This window comes from Anser brachyrhynchus (assembly GCF_964034855.1).
Source record: "Anser brachyrhynchus genome assembly, chromosome: 11".
Lineage (NCBI taxonomy): Eukaryota > Metazoa > Chordata > Aves > Anseriformes > Anatidae > Anser > Anser brachyrhynchus.
The window spans coordinates 7,438,382-7,455,770 of NC_137706.1; the positions used below are offsets into that span (position 1 = coordinate 7,438,382).

General features: G+C 41.4%; 1 protein-coding gene across 5 annotated transcripts in view; it reads left to right on the forward strand.

The window, feature by feature from the left end:
* Nucleotides 1-133: 133 nt before the first annotated feature.
* TLN2 (talin 2) overlaps nucleotides 134-17,389 on the forward strand; it is a 228,742-nt gene continuing 211,486 nt past the window's right edge. For 2 of the 5 annotated variants that reach the window (XR_013956084.1, XM_080607981.1), the window contains exon 1: nucleotides 393-551. The gene's annotated coding sequence lies outside the window, so the exon portion shown is untranslated. Of the gene's footprint in view, nucleotides 296-392; nucleotides 552-17,389 lie in introns of those variants that run through there. The other 3 variants (XM_080607980.1, XM_080607979.1, XM_080607978.1) reach the window with 3 other exon arrangements.

Here is a 17,389-nt window from a genome sequence, read left to right on the forward strand (position 1 = left end):
GGACGGCCGCGGGCACGAGCCCGGCCGTTGGCGCCGCGCGCTGCCACAGCGCTGAGGGGACTCGCGGCGGGCGGGGCGGCCCTAGCGGCAGCCGTCGCCTCCCCAGCTCTGTTCCCGTCCCCGTCCCGGGGCTTCTCGTTCTGGCTGAGGAACGTGCCCGGCTCCCCCTGCCTGCCTCCTCCTCCTCCTCCTCCCTCAGGAGCGGCCGGGAAGCGCGGCTGTGGGCGTGCAGGGCGGCAGCGGCGCTGCCCACATCGCCTCAGCGGGTGCCGCAGGGCCGCTGCGGAGCGCTCAGGTAAGGGCCCGGGGGCCGGCGGCCGGCAGGGCGGGCGGCCCGGGTTGCGGTCCGGGCCGAGCCGGGCCATGCGGTCCCGGAGTGATGACGCGCTTCCTGCCCTCCCCGCCGGGGGTCTGCGCCTCGAGTCCGCAGCGGCGGCAGCTGCGGGCGGCGGCAGAGCGGGAGCGGGAGGAGCGGGGGGAGGAAGGACGGGAAGGAAGGAGGAGAGCAGCGGGCTCGGGTGCTCGGCAGCGCTGCTACGACGCCGTTCCCGGTAGGATCTCGCGGGGACCCCCGTCCTGCCCCGCCGGTGCACGCTGCAGGGGCGCCTGCTTCGTGCCGAGCCGCCGGGAGGGGAAGGCTCCGAGCCCGCTGCGGGCGGGGGGCGGCTGCCGCCGGCCGGTCCCGCGGGTGCGAGCCGCGCTGCGAGCACGGAGCCCCGCGGAGCGCTGCCCGCCCGGCGAGATGCCGCGTCCCGGCAGCGCTGCGCTGCCGCAGCCCCGTGCCCTGGGTCCGGAGCGGAGCCGGGGCGTGGGGGAACCGCGGCTCCCTCGGGGCTGCGGCCGGGTGGTAGGAGGAGGTGGGGGGGGGGGGAGAAAGCTTTCTCCTCGCAGCACGTTGGAAGTGACGACCTCCCAAGGACGGTCGTGCCGTGCATGCAGCTGTGTGTGTGCCTCCCCTGCCCACAGACTCGCGGGACGGCTCCGCTTAGAAGCGGCTCGCAGCCCGCTCCCGTGGGGCCGCCCCCGAGGCGAGGCGAGGGGGTCCGTGAGCCCCGCTGCTCCCTGGCTGTCCCTTGCCCCGGGCTGCCCGGCCCGGTGCTGCTGGACTGTCTCCTGGTGCAGCGTCTTTTCCGCACCACAGGTTGGCCTCCCCCGACGTGCCTGGGCGCCCTCTTTTCTTCCGTGCCACCCTGCCCCGTGGCTGCGGGGTGCAGGACGTGCTCATGCCTTGGGGTGAAACCCGTCATGGTCTGGGCACAGCGCCTGTCCTGGAGCTGGGGCTTCTGCTGTCTTCATGCTCATCTTCTGAGGGGTTCTGCTGTGCTGACCAGCAGCTTTGATTTATTTGGGTTCTGCATTGGGTTTTGCGTTAAAACACTGCTGCAGTGTCTAGCTGGAAAGACCATGGGAATGTTCATTGATTCAAAAGCTCTGTCAGGTTAAATAACTGCCCGCTTTTCTCCAGCTCTTTTATAAGCTTATTTTACAGAGCTGTGTTTTAGAGCCAAGTTTGGGCCATGTTAAATTTCAAGCCAGAAGGCCAACTCTGGGTTTGAAAGCGTGGTACTTCAAAGCATCAGATCTGCATGGTTGAGAGAGCCCATTAGCTATGGAAAATGCCCATATGATTAGAAAGCAAACAAACAACAGATCTACCAGATAGCTCTTGCTTATGTTCCACAACATTTATTTTTATGTGTGTGTCCACATGTTCTAAGTATAGGCGAAAGTTTCCAGTGTTAGTTAAGAATACCTTACAAATTGTAATATGTGAAAAACTTTCACATTTATTTGAGGTAATGGTCAGATGGTACACCTGTTAGCTAGGCTGATGATGATTGAAGTTGTATGAACTGCTACTTTTGCTTTATCTTTCAAAATATGAAATATTTGAGGCAGTTCCTTGAAATTGAAGGCTACCACAGAGCTAGGAAAAAGCCTCTTGCTTCTGGCAAGTGTGTTTCATATGAGTTTAACAACAGCTCATTTAGCTAACTGGTGCTGCAGAGCTAGAGGGTTAAGCTGAATTTTCTTCCACCTTTCCCGTTTTTGGCAAAATTGTTGAGCCTAAATAGGAGAAGAGCTCTTGTTTCTGGTTGTGAGTCTAAGTCTCCAGGTTAGCCGTGACAAACTTGGTCAATATTTAAGTTTTGAATCTTCGTGTAAAACTTGATAACGAATATAACAATTTCTAGTGGGATATCCATTTGTTTTATCATCCAAATTATAGCACTTTGCCCTGAATGCTTCTGAATAATTGTCCTGTGTGTTCTTAGAGTAACATCTGTTGCATGATATCATGTAATGGAATGTGGTACAGCTTAATTTAAGTTGATTTGAAACGTTGCCATTGCACTGTAGTAGTGCCTCAGAGGGCGAGAGGTTTTTTTGAGGGGTGTGTATGTGATGGATTGGATAGGAGTAGAAGATGCTGAGAAACATGAATTTGCATTTGAACTGCAAAGGATTAAGTACTTTAACTCTGAGCTTGGTTTTCTGTGCAGTTTTTCTTAGACTTCTTTCATGATCTGCCAACTAATCTAATCACCAAATTCTACTTATATTAGGAAATGCATCTGTAGTTTAAAAATATGACTGCAGCACTGTTTTACACTAATCAGTTTATTCAATTCTTTTTTATTTTTGGAGAGGGAAGTGTGGGCTTGACAGAAGTATCTGGCCGTGGCATCGCTTGAACTGCATAATCTTCATGATGACTTGGTTTTTGCTGTGAAAAAATTACTTTATCTGATATTGGTCTGGAAAGACTTGACCCAGCATAGCAAGGATGTTCTGAAGCATTCATAGTTGGACTATGTCACTTTATATGCTTACCTATAGAATATATATCTATCAAATCTGTGCAAATGTGAGGTCTGGGCAGCTTCCAAAAACGCCAGCACTTAATTAGTCATTACAGCTAGACATGAGTAGACATCCACCTCCATTCCTTATTGTGGCATTTTAGGGTCCGATAGCTGCTGCAATAGCAATACTGTGTGTGATGAGATGTGGGCAATGCTGCTTGCTGAACCATCATTCCAATACATAATGTTAGCATTAAAATACCAAAAACAATGTTTGAAGTAATCCTCATCTCCTCTCTAAACTTTGGGGTTTTCAACAAACTGCCAAATATGTAGACATCCTGACTTTTTTTTAAATAAACTAAATTTCTTGCTAAGTTCTCATCCAGATGCTGCTTCATAATGAAGAAGTGGAGAGATGTGTGAGAGCACTGAATCCAGCTTTCCAAAATTCATTTTTTTCCCCACTCATGAATCCTTTAAAGATTTGGCAAGTCTGTTTATACATGTTTCTGCAGACAATAGAATGCTGATGCAAATTGAGAAGAGCAAACAAAATGGTTGGGTGTTGTTGCAAAGCAGGGGGGGAGGCTGTCTCAGTGTGTAATATTTTGCATATTAGGTTTCATTTGTTTGCTTTTGCATTGCAGTATGTCAGTCGGAACACATGTTGCTTGTGTGTAGTTGGAAGTTGTTTCAGGTAGTCTCATCTGTTTGTACCCAAAGAGGAATGCCAGGTTTTCCTTAGTGAGAGTTTTCCTTTTGACCACAGGTGGTAATAAGAACAATAAGTAAATTGAACTGAAGAACTTGTGGTGGCAGGGATGATGCAAATAAAACAGCAGAGCTTTTTTTTTTTTTTTTTTTCTGTTAGGCAGAATAGTTGAGGCCTTTAAGACTCTGGATGAGACTGTTAGGAGTATGGACATCACATCGCTTTTTAAGCCCTTTTATTTTTATTTTTGTCATGAAACAGTCTGCTTGTTTTCAAAAAAAAAAATAAAAATCCAAGTCCGTTTGTGTTGCAAGTAGCCTGAGCTACTTAGACCTGTAAATGCAAGGCTGAACCACACGATGCTGAAATTCTGGGCCTGCTCAGTTGTTAGAAAACTGTGGCCTTCTATCTCTGGATGCAATAGGCAGATGCCTTTCGAGTGAGGCTTGGTGATGAGCCTGTGGTTAGTTTTGATGTTAATCTTGTAACTGTGAAAGCTGATTTCTGTACCTGCTAATGCTGCTGAAAACCCATTTCATGGTAGTGGCAGAGGGTCATTTCCCTGGGTGTGTTATGTGCACACATGATTATACTGGAATTGAGTTTGAATTAGCCTGCATACTTAAAGCAATTGTGATAACATTTTGATGTTTTCCACTTCCAGCTGCAAGTTGGTATTCCATCCCCCGAGATCCACCCCCTCAATTCTCAAAGCTCCAGTGCTTTTTTGCCAAAGCATATTCATAAAGCCAGAGAACACACTGACTGACTTCACAACATGAGGGTGGCCATACAATAATAAGTCTTGTCTTAATATATCTTTACAGTACTACGCTGTTGGCTTCTGACTTGTAGTCCCTTTACTTGGCAGCAACCAGCTGAATTTCTGCCAAGGTGGGTCAGACAGGCACCCGAAACTGCCTCACTTGCATTCTCCGTAGGTAGCTCATCTTTCTGTGTTTGGGCAGCAGGAAGAAAGTGGCAACTGAAGTGAATTGTAAATGAACCTTGTGTCTTTCTATCTGGCAGCTTTCTTAACATTGAGATTTTATTTCCATAGAAAAGTGACATTTAACACAGGAAGAGGCCAGGAGGGTTTCACTCTTCTAAATCACAGCAAATAACAATTAGGGTGATAAAGAATTAGTGGTACTATATGGGACATGCACTTTTTCAAGCTGAATAACAATTTACATTTCTATCAGCTGAGGTAGAAGTGTTTGTTACTGTAGTGTGTCAGTGTTGAGTGGGGTGATAACTTAAACGATAGGATTGTCTTCAGTTTAGGAAGGCCTTCAGAGCTGCATAGGGATTTTCTTAGCACATGTATGCTTGTATATTTGTGTCTAATGATCTCTTATTTTTCTTGGGAGCTGATATCTGTAATATTGTTCATTTGCCTTTGTTGCAGCTACCTGGAATCTAGCTTTTAATGTTGTCAATTTACAGAGGTGGTATGTACTAATGGGAAAGCTGTTTTATTTTTTGGAATGTGATACTTAAAGTTCAAATGTAGACGAAATACATAAGCATAAAACAATCTTGAAAACTTACTGGTTGTAAAAGTCAGGCTTGAATGTGTATTAGTGGAAACATTAATTAGCCTTAAAGGCATTGATGGGAAGTATCTCTTATCTTTGACTGTCCAATTTCAATATGCCAAGTACTGTGTAACAGGAAACAGCAAGGTGGTACTTGCTGGAGAGACAGAGGAGAAAGAAAGCAGCCAAGGCAGGGAATGAATTTCTGGCAGAATTGGTAATTCAGCTGTGTTGAAGAAAAGACCTATAGTAATCTATTTGGAAGGATGGTGGTAGGAATGTGATGGTGGTGTAGAACTAAAACACAGTGCTTTAGACGTGATAAAAACGTTGAAATAACAGGACAGAATTGAAATTAATTGATGGTCCTATAAATGGATATATGAATAAATGAGGTCAGGAATCAGAACTTGAATGCTACATTTCCCCGTAGCTTGCACGTTCTGTGTTTCCTTGTAATCTTCCTATTTTTGGCCACAAATTTTCTTGTCTTAATTTTTGTTCCTCGTTTAAGGAAACATTTCCCGTTGTCAAGAGGTATCTGAGTTACCTGGGGAAAGGATCGAGTGGTCGCCACTGCTGCACAGCAGGACTGCAGGGTCAAGCAGAAAGAAACAGTGGCAGGCCTCCTGAGCCAGAATATCACTGAAGGAACTATTACAGGGAGGGAGAGAGAAATGCCCAGCTTCACTTTAAAACAGCAAAGGCTGTGGGAAATGAGATAATTTTGTTGTGATGTTTATAGCACTCCTGGGAAATGTTATGTGCATTAGCTTAAGATGTACAGTCCCCAGAGGAGAACCCAAGGTCTTATATGCACCCACCCTGGAAAATGTTAATATTTTGAATTAAAAATAATAATAATAAAAATCATTGGCTGGTTTTGCAGTGGTAGGTAAGGCCCAGGTCAGTGTGGTTGTAGGTGAATTGCCTAATTGCATGTTCAGCTGCAGCATGATGCTAACCAGACTTAAAAGCAGCTGAGGAAGCCAAGAGAAACATAACTGAATGAATAGAACAAAAACCCGTGAAGGAAGCGTGATTAACTGGATTTTGTGTAGTGAGGTAGGACAGGCCAGACTGTGCCTTAGGGAAAGCACAAGCCCAGGCACCAAGAGGAGAGAAAGGGGATTGCAATGAGTTAGATGGGCCTTGTCTAAGGCCACTGTATGTAGAAGATGTAGTGAAGTATGGGATCAGTTCAAATGGCTTCATAGGTGCTATATGGGTGAGCGACATTTTGTCCCTTGAGAGACGAGAAAACAAAGGCCAGGGGCTAAACAGAACAAACCCTTCCCAGGAGCAGAAAATAGTTTCCTAGTAATGCTACCTGTATCCATTGCACTGACTGTGGTAGTTGGAGAACGTGGTTGCTTGAGTTTTTCCTCCTTTTCTATACTGCCCTGTTGTGTTGTCCAAGACAGCCACCTCGTTCCAGAAGAAGCAGATACTCAGCTCATATGGGGAGATGCATAGCTGTTCCTGAAAGAAAACGGTCCAGGCTTGAGAGATCCCATGGTAGTGATCACAACAAACCATCCCACATTAACACCAAGTCTTTAAGTACCAAAGTACCCTGGAAAACAATACTATGAAGCTTGATGATCTCGAGGAAAAGAATTATGTTTAGTAGCTGACCATGTAGTTGCACAGTATGGTTTACAAGTCCAGCTGTGCAAATCAGATAAAACCTGGGAAGTTTTCATGGTGCAGGGTTTTGAGTGTGCCTAATAGTGTTATGATGTGTTTTTTTGTGTGTGTGGGGGGGAACATGGTAACCATGCATTTGGAATTGTATTATCTGTCTTCATGCTTTCCTTTGTAGGTAATTCATGGCAAATCCTGTGGTGTCTGGCCAATGCTGTGTTAAGAATGCTGCTGGCCACCCTGGGTGACAAATACTCAGCAGCTGTACCACTTGGGGACAGACATCGTGGAATCAGGCAGGCCTAATACTGGCCATGCTAGCCAACCATTTCTGCAATAGTTGCTCTGTTCATTAGTGTTAGGGAATCTGGTGCTTAATATAATTATCAACATTTTATGAAGTTGCTTTGGGAAGTTCTGTAAGAGTCATCTTAACACAAAGTTCGGCAGCTGCTCGGTGTGTGTGTGTGCATGCACGCCTGTATTAAATCACTTTAAGCAGTCCGCTACCTAAGCATGCTAACTACCCTGATTTAACCAGATACCAGAGTTTCCTTTGGTTGAGGCTTTTTTTTTTTTTTTCCCTCCATATAGAGGAGGTTGTTACAAAGAGTACTGTTAGCTCAGCTCCAAACCAGAGATTATTACTTGGTTTTATGAACAGTCTGGAACAAGGGGTGCTGTTTGTTAGTAACTTGTGCCTGTTTTAATAAAAAAATTATCTACATTTATTTGTTCATGGAGGTTCAAATCATGTTCTCTTAGTCCGATGAATACTTTGTCTTTAGCTCTTTGTTGTTTGGTCTTGATAAAGCATTGCTTTATACAGTTTACCATGCTTCGTTGTCTGACGAGCCTTGACCGTATGAGGTATTTTTAATTCTGTAATTGCTGGTGGGATGGTGATGGCATGCTATAGCCCATCGGTGTGGGTTTCTGGGTTTTCACGGTCTTGCAGTGGGGTAAGATCACTTGCTTGTTCTTAACTTCCAAAACTTCATTTTAGTCTGCAGCTTTGGGTGCTACCTCTTGCTTTGTGTGCACTACGCATGAACAACAAAACCCTATTTGTTTTTTTGCCTCACTTTGTGAGATCTAGTTCTAGTGTGATATGTTACCCATTTCCTTACATGGCAACTGAGAAGCCACCGATGAAGCTGTGAGTAGTGTTGTAGTCATTGTTAAACTGAAGTACTTGTGTTCAAATACTGATGATCAAAGCAGAGTGGGAAGGGGGATTTCAAGTCTGTTTGCTCAGGTGTTGAACTGAGGTGTTCAGGATCCTGTATTCTTGCATAGCTGCGTATTAGAAAAACTGCTAGCTGTGCATTGATCCAGCTGGTTGATGCACATGGATTTTTAACGAAAAAAACAAATCTGCCATGGTATCTTTGCATGCAACATACAGCAACGCTTTTCAAGCGAGATGAGATGAACAAAATCACAGCTACAGAGGGCCCTAAACCACTTGGTTAGAATTCCTTGTCTTCACTTGCCTTGCATTCTTGTACTTAAAATGGGGTGTTAGGTAATGTGACCCCTGTGTGTTGTGTTAGCAAACAAATTCTAATGATCACACCTTTGTGAAGTGTGGCCTCAGGTCACGTCACGCAAACTTTTAGAAATAAACATTCCTAAATAATTGAAGTATTTTTTTCTTTTGTCTAGGACTTCTAAGAAGGGACAGTAATTCTTAACTCAGTTTTTTTATTGGCCAACACAATGTAGTTTTCATCCTGCCTTAGGCTACAGAGCTTCCCTTAAAGATAAGTTTCAAGTACCTGCTAAACATCTGCTATCAGGCGGCAATACTGTCTTTGTACCCACCCAATAAGTATATCTCTTCACGTACAGCTCAGCTTTTTGTAGCTGTCATGGGAGTTGTAAGGAATTAAACACAACTTCAGTCCCTGAAGAGGATGCAGAAGCAAGGTGGGATTGCTGATAACAGTCCCTTCGGTAAAAAGGGAAGATTAAGGAGGGAGTTGCTTTTCCAGTTGTTTACAAGGAACCTCATAAAACCAAAGGAAAAATGTAGAATGAGGACAGAAAATACATGGATAAAAGAAAAAAGAGAGGCAGGTGTTTCTTTTAACTGTAGTTACAGCTTTGTAAAGACAGAAGATATGCAGTATAGTGCAATTGGTATTGACTAATCTTTTATTTTCTTGACTCTATGCTTAAAATTTCTTGCTCAAGTTGTATCTTTCGTTATTTAAAATAAAATTGCATTACTACCTGTGAAGTAGTCTTTGCACTAGTATGATCAGATAGGGAAAGCAATCATCTTAACTTCTAGAAAGTCTTGTTCCTCTGTAGTGAGTATGTGTTACCTACGTGTATTTCTTAAAGGCTTTTTTTTTTTTCTTTTAGAGTTAAATTATTTTTAAGAGGAGAGTCCCCAATTTACCTTATTTTATTTGTGACGTTTTCCTATACATTTATTCTGTGGGATCCCTCCCTCATTTGGAATGGGTAAGAATAGCAGGAAGCAGCTGTGGGTGCTACTTCACATGACAGGTGAGTCAAGATGCTGGAGACATGTTATGCAAGTGATGTTTACCTTCCTTCAGGTAAAACCACCTTCCTTGGTGTTCCTTAGAGGACAATTGTTTTTTTTTTCTGCCTGGTCAATTTAGAGATACTTGAAACATTTGTACTTGTTGGGAAGTTGCCGTTGGAAATTCTAGCAATTCATATTTGAGATGTCTCCAACTGGCTTAGAATTAGAAAAGCTTTCTTCTGACAATACTTACAGAATATTCCAATGCACAATAGGAAAATGCTTGTTACTCTGTACTACACAATTAGGTAGTATGTAACTATGTACTTACTGAGTACTACGATAATAAAGACCTAGTAGTTGTACAACCAAGCTTGTCTAAGAAGCATGACTCTTGGAAGCAGCTGGTTGGATCTAGACTTGGACAGTGCTGGTTGACAGAGCACTGTGAGTGTGTCAGTGACCACTAGGTAAGGAAACAAGGGGCACGTGTGATAGTGGAGCTGGAACAAGTAGGGCAGAGGTTAGCCTTTACTTCTCGTTCTTGGTTCTTGTGCTTTGGGGGTTAAGGAATACTTGCATGAAAGCAACTCTTTCTTCAAAATGAGGCCAGACTGAAGTATTTGTACAAAAAAACTTCAGGTGATATGGTTTGGGCCAGAATGTCAACAAGTGAACCTGTGTTAAAGTTCAGCATACTTTGATTAGGTAATGCAAGTCTTGGGAACAAGGAAGTGAGATGTGAATGGTGTTGCAGTATCCTGGTGCTAGTTCTTTACTCTAGAAATTCAAGGGGTTATAACAAAGAATCTGTTTGTATTCATCAAAAAAAGCTGTAGTGTCATGTGGAAGATGCAAGTCCTGACTAATAGTTATTGGAGTTAATTCAGAGCAGAATTTCAAAAGCTAAAAATGTACATTTCCAGCAACCCTTGGTTTCCATTGCAGCTTTGATTTTTATTCAAGAAATGAAGTGGGGATCAAGGGCACACAATCAATAAGCATTGGCCTCTGTTAAGTGTGTGGTGTCCGGGGACATATAACCAGCTTTCTGGAGCCATCCACAGTTAGATGTCTGGAGACTAAGGCCTTTGTTTCTCCTTGTTTAGTTGCATCTACTTTGGAAGGCTTTCTTTGGCACACAGAAGGGAAAAGGTTCTCACCTCTTCAGCAAAATCCTTTATGTAAAGAGGATACCCTTAGGAAGGTTTTGATTATAACAGAAGTTCTGACAAAGATGATTTCTATATTATGTAAACTTGAAATTATCTGTCCGATACATGCATGAGCAGATAGTGGCTGTTGTTTCCACTCAAGGGGGGTGGAGTTTAAAGACAGTGTGCTTAACCATCTAATTGTTTAATAATAAAAATTGGCAGAGCCTTGATCTTAAGGTTCTCTCATCTGAATGTTATACTGCAAATGAATGATATAGTGGTGTGTCTTCCTAGTGGGATGAGTAAAGAACTAAAGCATTTGAAATGCATTTGCTTTAGAGGAGTCTGATTTTCTTGCGCTGGAGGAAATAAGCTGATGGTTATACTGCTCTGAGACGGTCTGGAAAAGTCTGCAAAGTGCTACAGCTTATGAGTATAATAGATAACAATTTAAGTTTGCTTATATTGACAGCTAGTGGTTTCAAGTGGTCTCTTGGCTTGTTCGGCAGCAAGTCTTGCAATAGTTAATGTCTCATGCAGCTAAACAAAGAAGCAGTCTTCCTTGGGTGTTTGGAATAAATATATAGGCCAAAGGCAGTGCTCACCAGGTAGTGCAGAAAATGAATTTTTAGTAACATGGCTTTGAAATCCCCAAATCAGGAAAAGAGGAAAAGAATCTCATTTTTCCATGTATGTTCTGTTGTCCTGCTGTGTCTTCTGTTTAATGGTTTCAAATACATAGCAACTTAGTGTTACATAAAACAAAGTGTAGATAGGAGGAGGTTTCCATGCTTCTAACTTCATTTGAAGTGTGTTGATACCATCTCTCATTGAATGGAGTTGTTCCAAGTTCTAGTCCTACTGGAATAGCTGTGCAATGGTGTTTGTGCTTACTGTTTGTTTATTAAGGTGTTGCTAACAATCACACAAGATAGAAGTGCAAAATGAAGATTGTTGACAGGGCTCAGTAGCAACTACAGGATCCTGAACACTAAGAAAAATGGTTTTTAACTTGCTAGGGCCCTAGGTTACGTCTAGGATGTAAGGATTTAGGTTTACAACTTGGAAAAGTGCATCTCTGGGTAATGTGGAAGACTGCATATACACTGCAAAACTGGTTTACACTTGATATTTGTAAGAAGGACTGCAGTAGCATTCAAGTAAAGAAAGCTTTTTGATCGTATTTTGAGAAGATAGGGCTACCCTTGTCATATGACTGTTACTATGCTTGAAGACAATGCAGATTCTTAATGAGGTGGTCAAGTTGTGTTTTCTGTCACATATACTTATGATGTTCTCTTCTATCAAATGCAGTTTTTCTGTTATCCATGGAAGCAGTTGAAGTCTTTGAAATACAACGGAAATCTTTGTACCTGGAAGTACACAGAACCATCGCACCCTCTATCAATGAATTACTGGCATCTATTTTTTGTTTCTGCATTCTCTTTCTCTCACTTTCTCTCTCTCTGGGAAAAGTGAGCTTGGTAGCTTAAGGCCAAGTTCTCCAGTCACTCGATACTTCATTCTTTTCGCACATAGCCCATCTGTGGATTCCAGGGCACTTCTGGGGATCAGAGCTGGGTAGCCGTGCAGGCAGGACTGATGTGGTTATACATGCTACAGTCAAAGTCCTCAAATTAGCACAGTTCAAGTTGAGACTCTTAAGGGGACCAATTCTGTTTGTTGCTTTGTATGTATAGGTATTGGCTGAAGGATCAGAATTTTGCCCTTCTCAGAAACATTATAGGCACGTGTTTGCTCTGTCAAAGGTGAAGTCAGAGACCTCCTTAAAGGGTGAGGTGAAAGAAATTAAGTGTCATAGCAAATGGAGTTCCTAAGCCCAAATGTCAGGCTTGGATTTGTAAGAGTAATCTGAAATACTGACTGTGCAGGCATATTTTGACCAATGGCTTGAGTTTGAGGCTTTATTAAACTTGTATCCCCCACCCCATCTTTCATATCCCCTTCTCCAGTAACCTTTCATATACTCTCTGAACATGATGACAAGTCTGAATTGCTGTGTTCTGATGATATGAGAGAAGCCCAGAGAGTTGATTATGGACATCAGTGTTCATTTTAAAAGTCTTCTCTTAATCACAAAAGTATGTACTTTCTCAGGAAACTTAATATTTTCAAATTATTGCATAAGTAAATTAAAAAAAGAAAAAAACAAAAACACAAAAGCAAACAGTTTCCAGATGTGCCCCATCAGGTTTGGCTAATGATAGATGTTACTTTAAGTGTATTCAACAGATGCCATTCCTAACATTACTGTAGTAGGGATTTTGTTTCCTGTACAGCTGACATTCAGAATCCAGTTGTGTTCATGGTATCACTGAATAGGAATTACCAAAAGTATAATTCAAATGTAGCAACGTATTTTTATGAAACTATTTGTTAGCAGGATAAAACGAAGACTGTATAGGTGAACAAGACTATTGCATTTAACACTGGTGTTTTAGGTTAAGAACATCTGAAGCACATTTTACTGTAGGCTCAGATATCGAAAGTACTGGCCTAATAATCTGAAAGCCACTTCTGACAACACTTGTTGAATAACTTGTTACTGATGATGCTGTACATGACAAATTTAGCTATTTTTTGATAATGAAAGTGCAGCTTTTAACGTTGATGGGTGAATTGCTATCTATCACAATGAATATTGAAAACCAAATCTAATGATACTGAGCTAGGTTGTATACCTAATGATATTTTGTCTTGAGATAGTTACCAATTTGGGAAAGGTTAAAAGTGTGTTGTATCCATTTTACCTGGGAGTATATTCCTTCGTATTCAAGAGGATATAACTGACCTCATCTTGCAGTGATGTTTAACTTTTATTATAGTTTCTTCCAGCTTCCTGAGCATTAATATCACTTTGACTGAAGAACTTGCAAGGAGGCTTTTAGCATCTGGCATGCTCTCTACTTGTGTGTTGTTTAGGATTTTATCTGTTGCAAATTCTGTTAAACTTAGTTAAGATGAGCTGTTATGTGTGTGCTTTTAATTTTCTTGCTCATTTTTAGTGGCAAAAAAGAGGAAACTAAGATTTTGTTAATTTTGACTTGTACCTGGAATATGAGGAGCCCATTTTTTGGTGCACTGTAACTGTATCATGTATACTTAAGATGAAAGTCTGTTAGCCTTTGTTACTACTTATCTCAAAACTCAAAAATACATTTCTTGGATTTTGGTGTTTAACTTTTGTTTCTTAAATACCTGTTTTTTCTTATTTGTGAAGCTTTAACTTTTAGGGCAAATACGTATTTGTTTTTCCTTTATTTTCTTGCCTTCCTTCCACCCTCCCCAATTGCTGATATGGTAAACACTCCCAAAATATTTAGTAGCTGCATACTGGAGTGCAGCCTGTGAAAATAAAGGTGTCATTCCATGGAAAATGAACACCTGCAAGCACTGCTGCAGTTACTGTCCTATTTTCCTATTTTGAGAAGAGCAAATCCTATTATACCTCTACTTCAGTAATTTTGTCTCTTTAACTAGGTGTTTCAAGACTTCAGATGAATGCCATCTAAAAAAAACAAAAACCAAAAGAAGCAAACAAACAAAAACAACAACAACAAACCCTCACAAATTCAGTGTCCAGTTATCAGGGATAGTGCACTTGGCCTCTGTAAAAAGCTGTTTTCTTTGATGGTTGGCAGATCACAGGACAGATAGCTGCTCTGCTTTGATTCTCCTTTTGCTACTCTAAATAGGGAGCATATATTTCAATTGCTTGGTGTTAATACTAAAAACAAGCCTTGCTTTTTCATGTTGGGTGTGGTTTACAAGAAATACTTAGTTCCAAATCCTGGTAAGAAGAGCTCATTACCAAGTTGTTCCAGCAGCACAGAGATGCACCATCCAGACGGAACAGTTGTCATTAATTTCACTTTCTTCTCAGTTCATTATGTTCTGTGTGAAGATGGGGAATTTATTCATGGATTAGCAGGTATTGATAGCAACAATTCTGCAAGGTTCAAATCTTACATTAAGGGGGTAGAGCTTAGACTTCCTGTCCAGTGAGGAACCTAACTTTGCTGTGGAGTCTTAAATCCTGTGTGGCAGTGCACACAGGAAATAGAGTGAAGCTGGGGATGCTTGTGTTACATGAGTGACTGACTTCTCATCTCTTTCTCAAATACCAATTTTTGATGTACTTAGATCATGTAAGGTTGTTGATTGAACCAGTGTAAATCTTCAAGGTCCATTACAAACTGGATTCTACTCCATAAGTTATGTTTTAAAGCAAATCTCACCAGCACTTAGTATAATTTCATGCGTGCTTTTCTCTGGAAGTCTTTTTGTTTCCTTTCAGCAGTAGGTAAAGGGTTTGCTGTTGGTACCAGGTTGTAATAGCTGCCTTATCAGAAGACATGAAACTTTTCATGCAGAACTCTGATCACTGTTCTGTGCTAAGCTCTGTAGTAAACATGGTTCTAAAGCCTGTTTCTTCCTTCAGGTAAGCAAAGAAAATGCAGGTTCTGTGCTGGTTCCTGTGCTGGCAAAGAATTTGTGGTGATTCCAACAGAGCAGCAAGCTGATGTTCATTCTCTTGTGTGCAGGAGCATCTACAAACCAGCCTCCTGACACGAGTAGCTACAGTGCTCACTGCCATTCACTTTTTCCAGAAATTAATACCATAAATGAACTATAGTACAACACTTAGCTTCTTGATGTAGTTAGGGCAGAAAAACATTTGGGCAATGAGTTGACAGAAGACTTGTTTGACTTCCGGTGTGCCTAGCAAATAAAATCCCCTCCTAACTCTTCAAAATTCAAAACATTCTTACATTCATAATTTGAATTAGTGTTAATTAATTTGACATTAGGATGGAAGTCATGATCAACAGCGTGCTTTGATTTTTTTTTTATTATTTTTGTGGGGAAGCAGATGTAATTAATGACACCCACTTTTTTGAAGCTGGACTAGAAGCTGGAGACTCCCTTTGAAAGAATGTTTCCGTTTATTGAAGTTTGCTTTCTAAAGGATACTTGCAGCCAAACAAAATTTTCGTATAAGCCAAAGTAATGTAAAATCTATTCCTACAGCTGATAAGGAAACTAGTGTTAGTTGTGCTTCCTTACTCCACATTTCAGTGCCAGCTACTTCAGAGTTCATTGCATTTGGCATTAAAAGAAATAACACACAGAACACTAACTGCTGACTTTGTTACTGGTTTGTTGTAGAGATGGTCAGTGTAGTTTGTCTCGCCAGTTTATGAAGTTTTCCAATTGTTGCTTTAGAGCATTTTGTTTGAAATACTTATGCCTTTTGTTTATTTCTCCCTTCTCAGCAGAAGTAGCTTAGAGAATTGAGTGTTAATTTGGAAATGACCTTACTTGCCTTCATTTACAAATAGCAGTGAGAAAGAAGGGGATTCCCCTGCTGCTCATGCCCCATTCATGGCTTCCTTTTTCTGTTCAAACTGTACCTTACAGTGCGCTGTGACTTTGAGCCCTCAACAAGTTGCAACAAATTCAGCTGTACTCCAAAAACAATGCACTTTGGGTCTTGAGCTGGTAAAGTCACTGTGATAAGTGTTGTTTTTTTTTATTGTTGTTGTTGTTGTTGTTTGTTTGTTTTTGCCTGGGACAGGATAAAAAACTAGGTAACAGGAGACTTGTTGAAACGATTCTTTTGATATTCATAGCTACATGCTATTTTGAGTATTTCATGCATTGATCTGCTATGCTTGAAATTTGAAGAAAATAAATCTTGAATGAATGATAGAAAGGAAAAAACTTTTTGTTTATATTGCTTTCCCTTACATGGCTATGGTTCTTGTACTGCAGCTGTTATGGAAGCTAAGTCCTTGGAATAAATGATGAAGGAACTTAGCAATGTTTTGGTGTGTGTTCTTTCTTTAACATTAAAAAAAAAATCTTCAAAACTATCTGTGATATAAAACATTAATAAAAACGCACTCTTATTAAATCAGGTATTTTAATATCACTATTGCTAAGCGTTCTCAACAATTCAGTTACAAATATTGCAATGCTAGCTAGTTGATAATTGTCTTACTAAAATGTATCTTTGGCCAAATATAGGTAGGTGCTGGCATTTACCTTGTATGCTATCTTCAGATCTTACTACTTGTATCTCTGACTTTGCAACGCAGTAAGTGTTGGTGTGTTGGAAGCAGCTGATTGCTTAAAACACGATTGATACTTGATCTAGATCCTTGATCTTGAAAGTAATACCACTGGGACAACAAGAGTCCTAAGTCAGTGATTTCTAGTGGACTGAATGAAAAACACCTGATTGCTGCACTGCTGCGTAAAATGCTCTGTATCTGGCAGGTGGATGATAAAGCAGAGTTGGCGTGCCGTTATTTTGTGCATGATGTGATTCAGTTGTTTAAGGGAAAATGGAGTTAGCTTGGTTTCTGACTTAAGGGATAATGAAACTGATTGGGCCTAGGTATTTGTTTTATATCATTTATCAAATCAAGGTACTAAAACTGTGGGAGAAATTAGAATTAGTCTGAAAAAGGTGAGCTGCAAATAGACTCATGTCAGTGCTTCTCCATCCTTCTGCTCTCATCAGACAAGCTAAAATCAGATTTGTCTGATTCAGCCTCTCCATGACTGACACAACTAGGTCAGGAGCAGCGATTGTTTTTGCACAGCATCTCTTGCTTGTGGCCCGCTTCCCCACCCGCATCCCTTGGGTGCCCATTGTAGTGTAATTCTCCCTTAGAGATTGGACATTTTGTAATTTCACGTGTTGGATCTTTGTCACCTATGTCTTTTAATTCAAAATGCTCAACCTAAGATTGCTGAAACAGTTAATAACTCAGTCCTTCAGATGTGATCATTGTTTTTTCTTCCCTTCTGCTGGCTTCAGTACTCAGTCATTGATTCTACACTCAGAACTGTTCCTAGGTTTTCATGCTGTCAGAAATACTAGCCAGAATCTTCTTTTTCACTAAAGATGCACTGGAAGTAACTTCCTGTTCTTCTACTTAAAACCCTTCATGAAAATCATTACTTAATTTTTCATTTCTTTTAGTTTC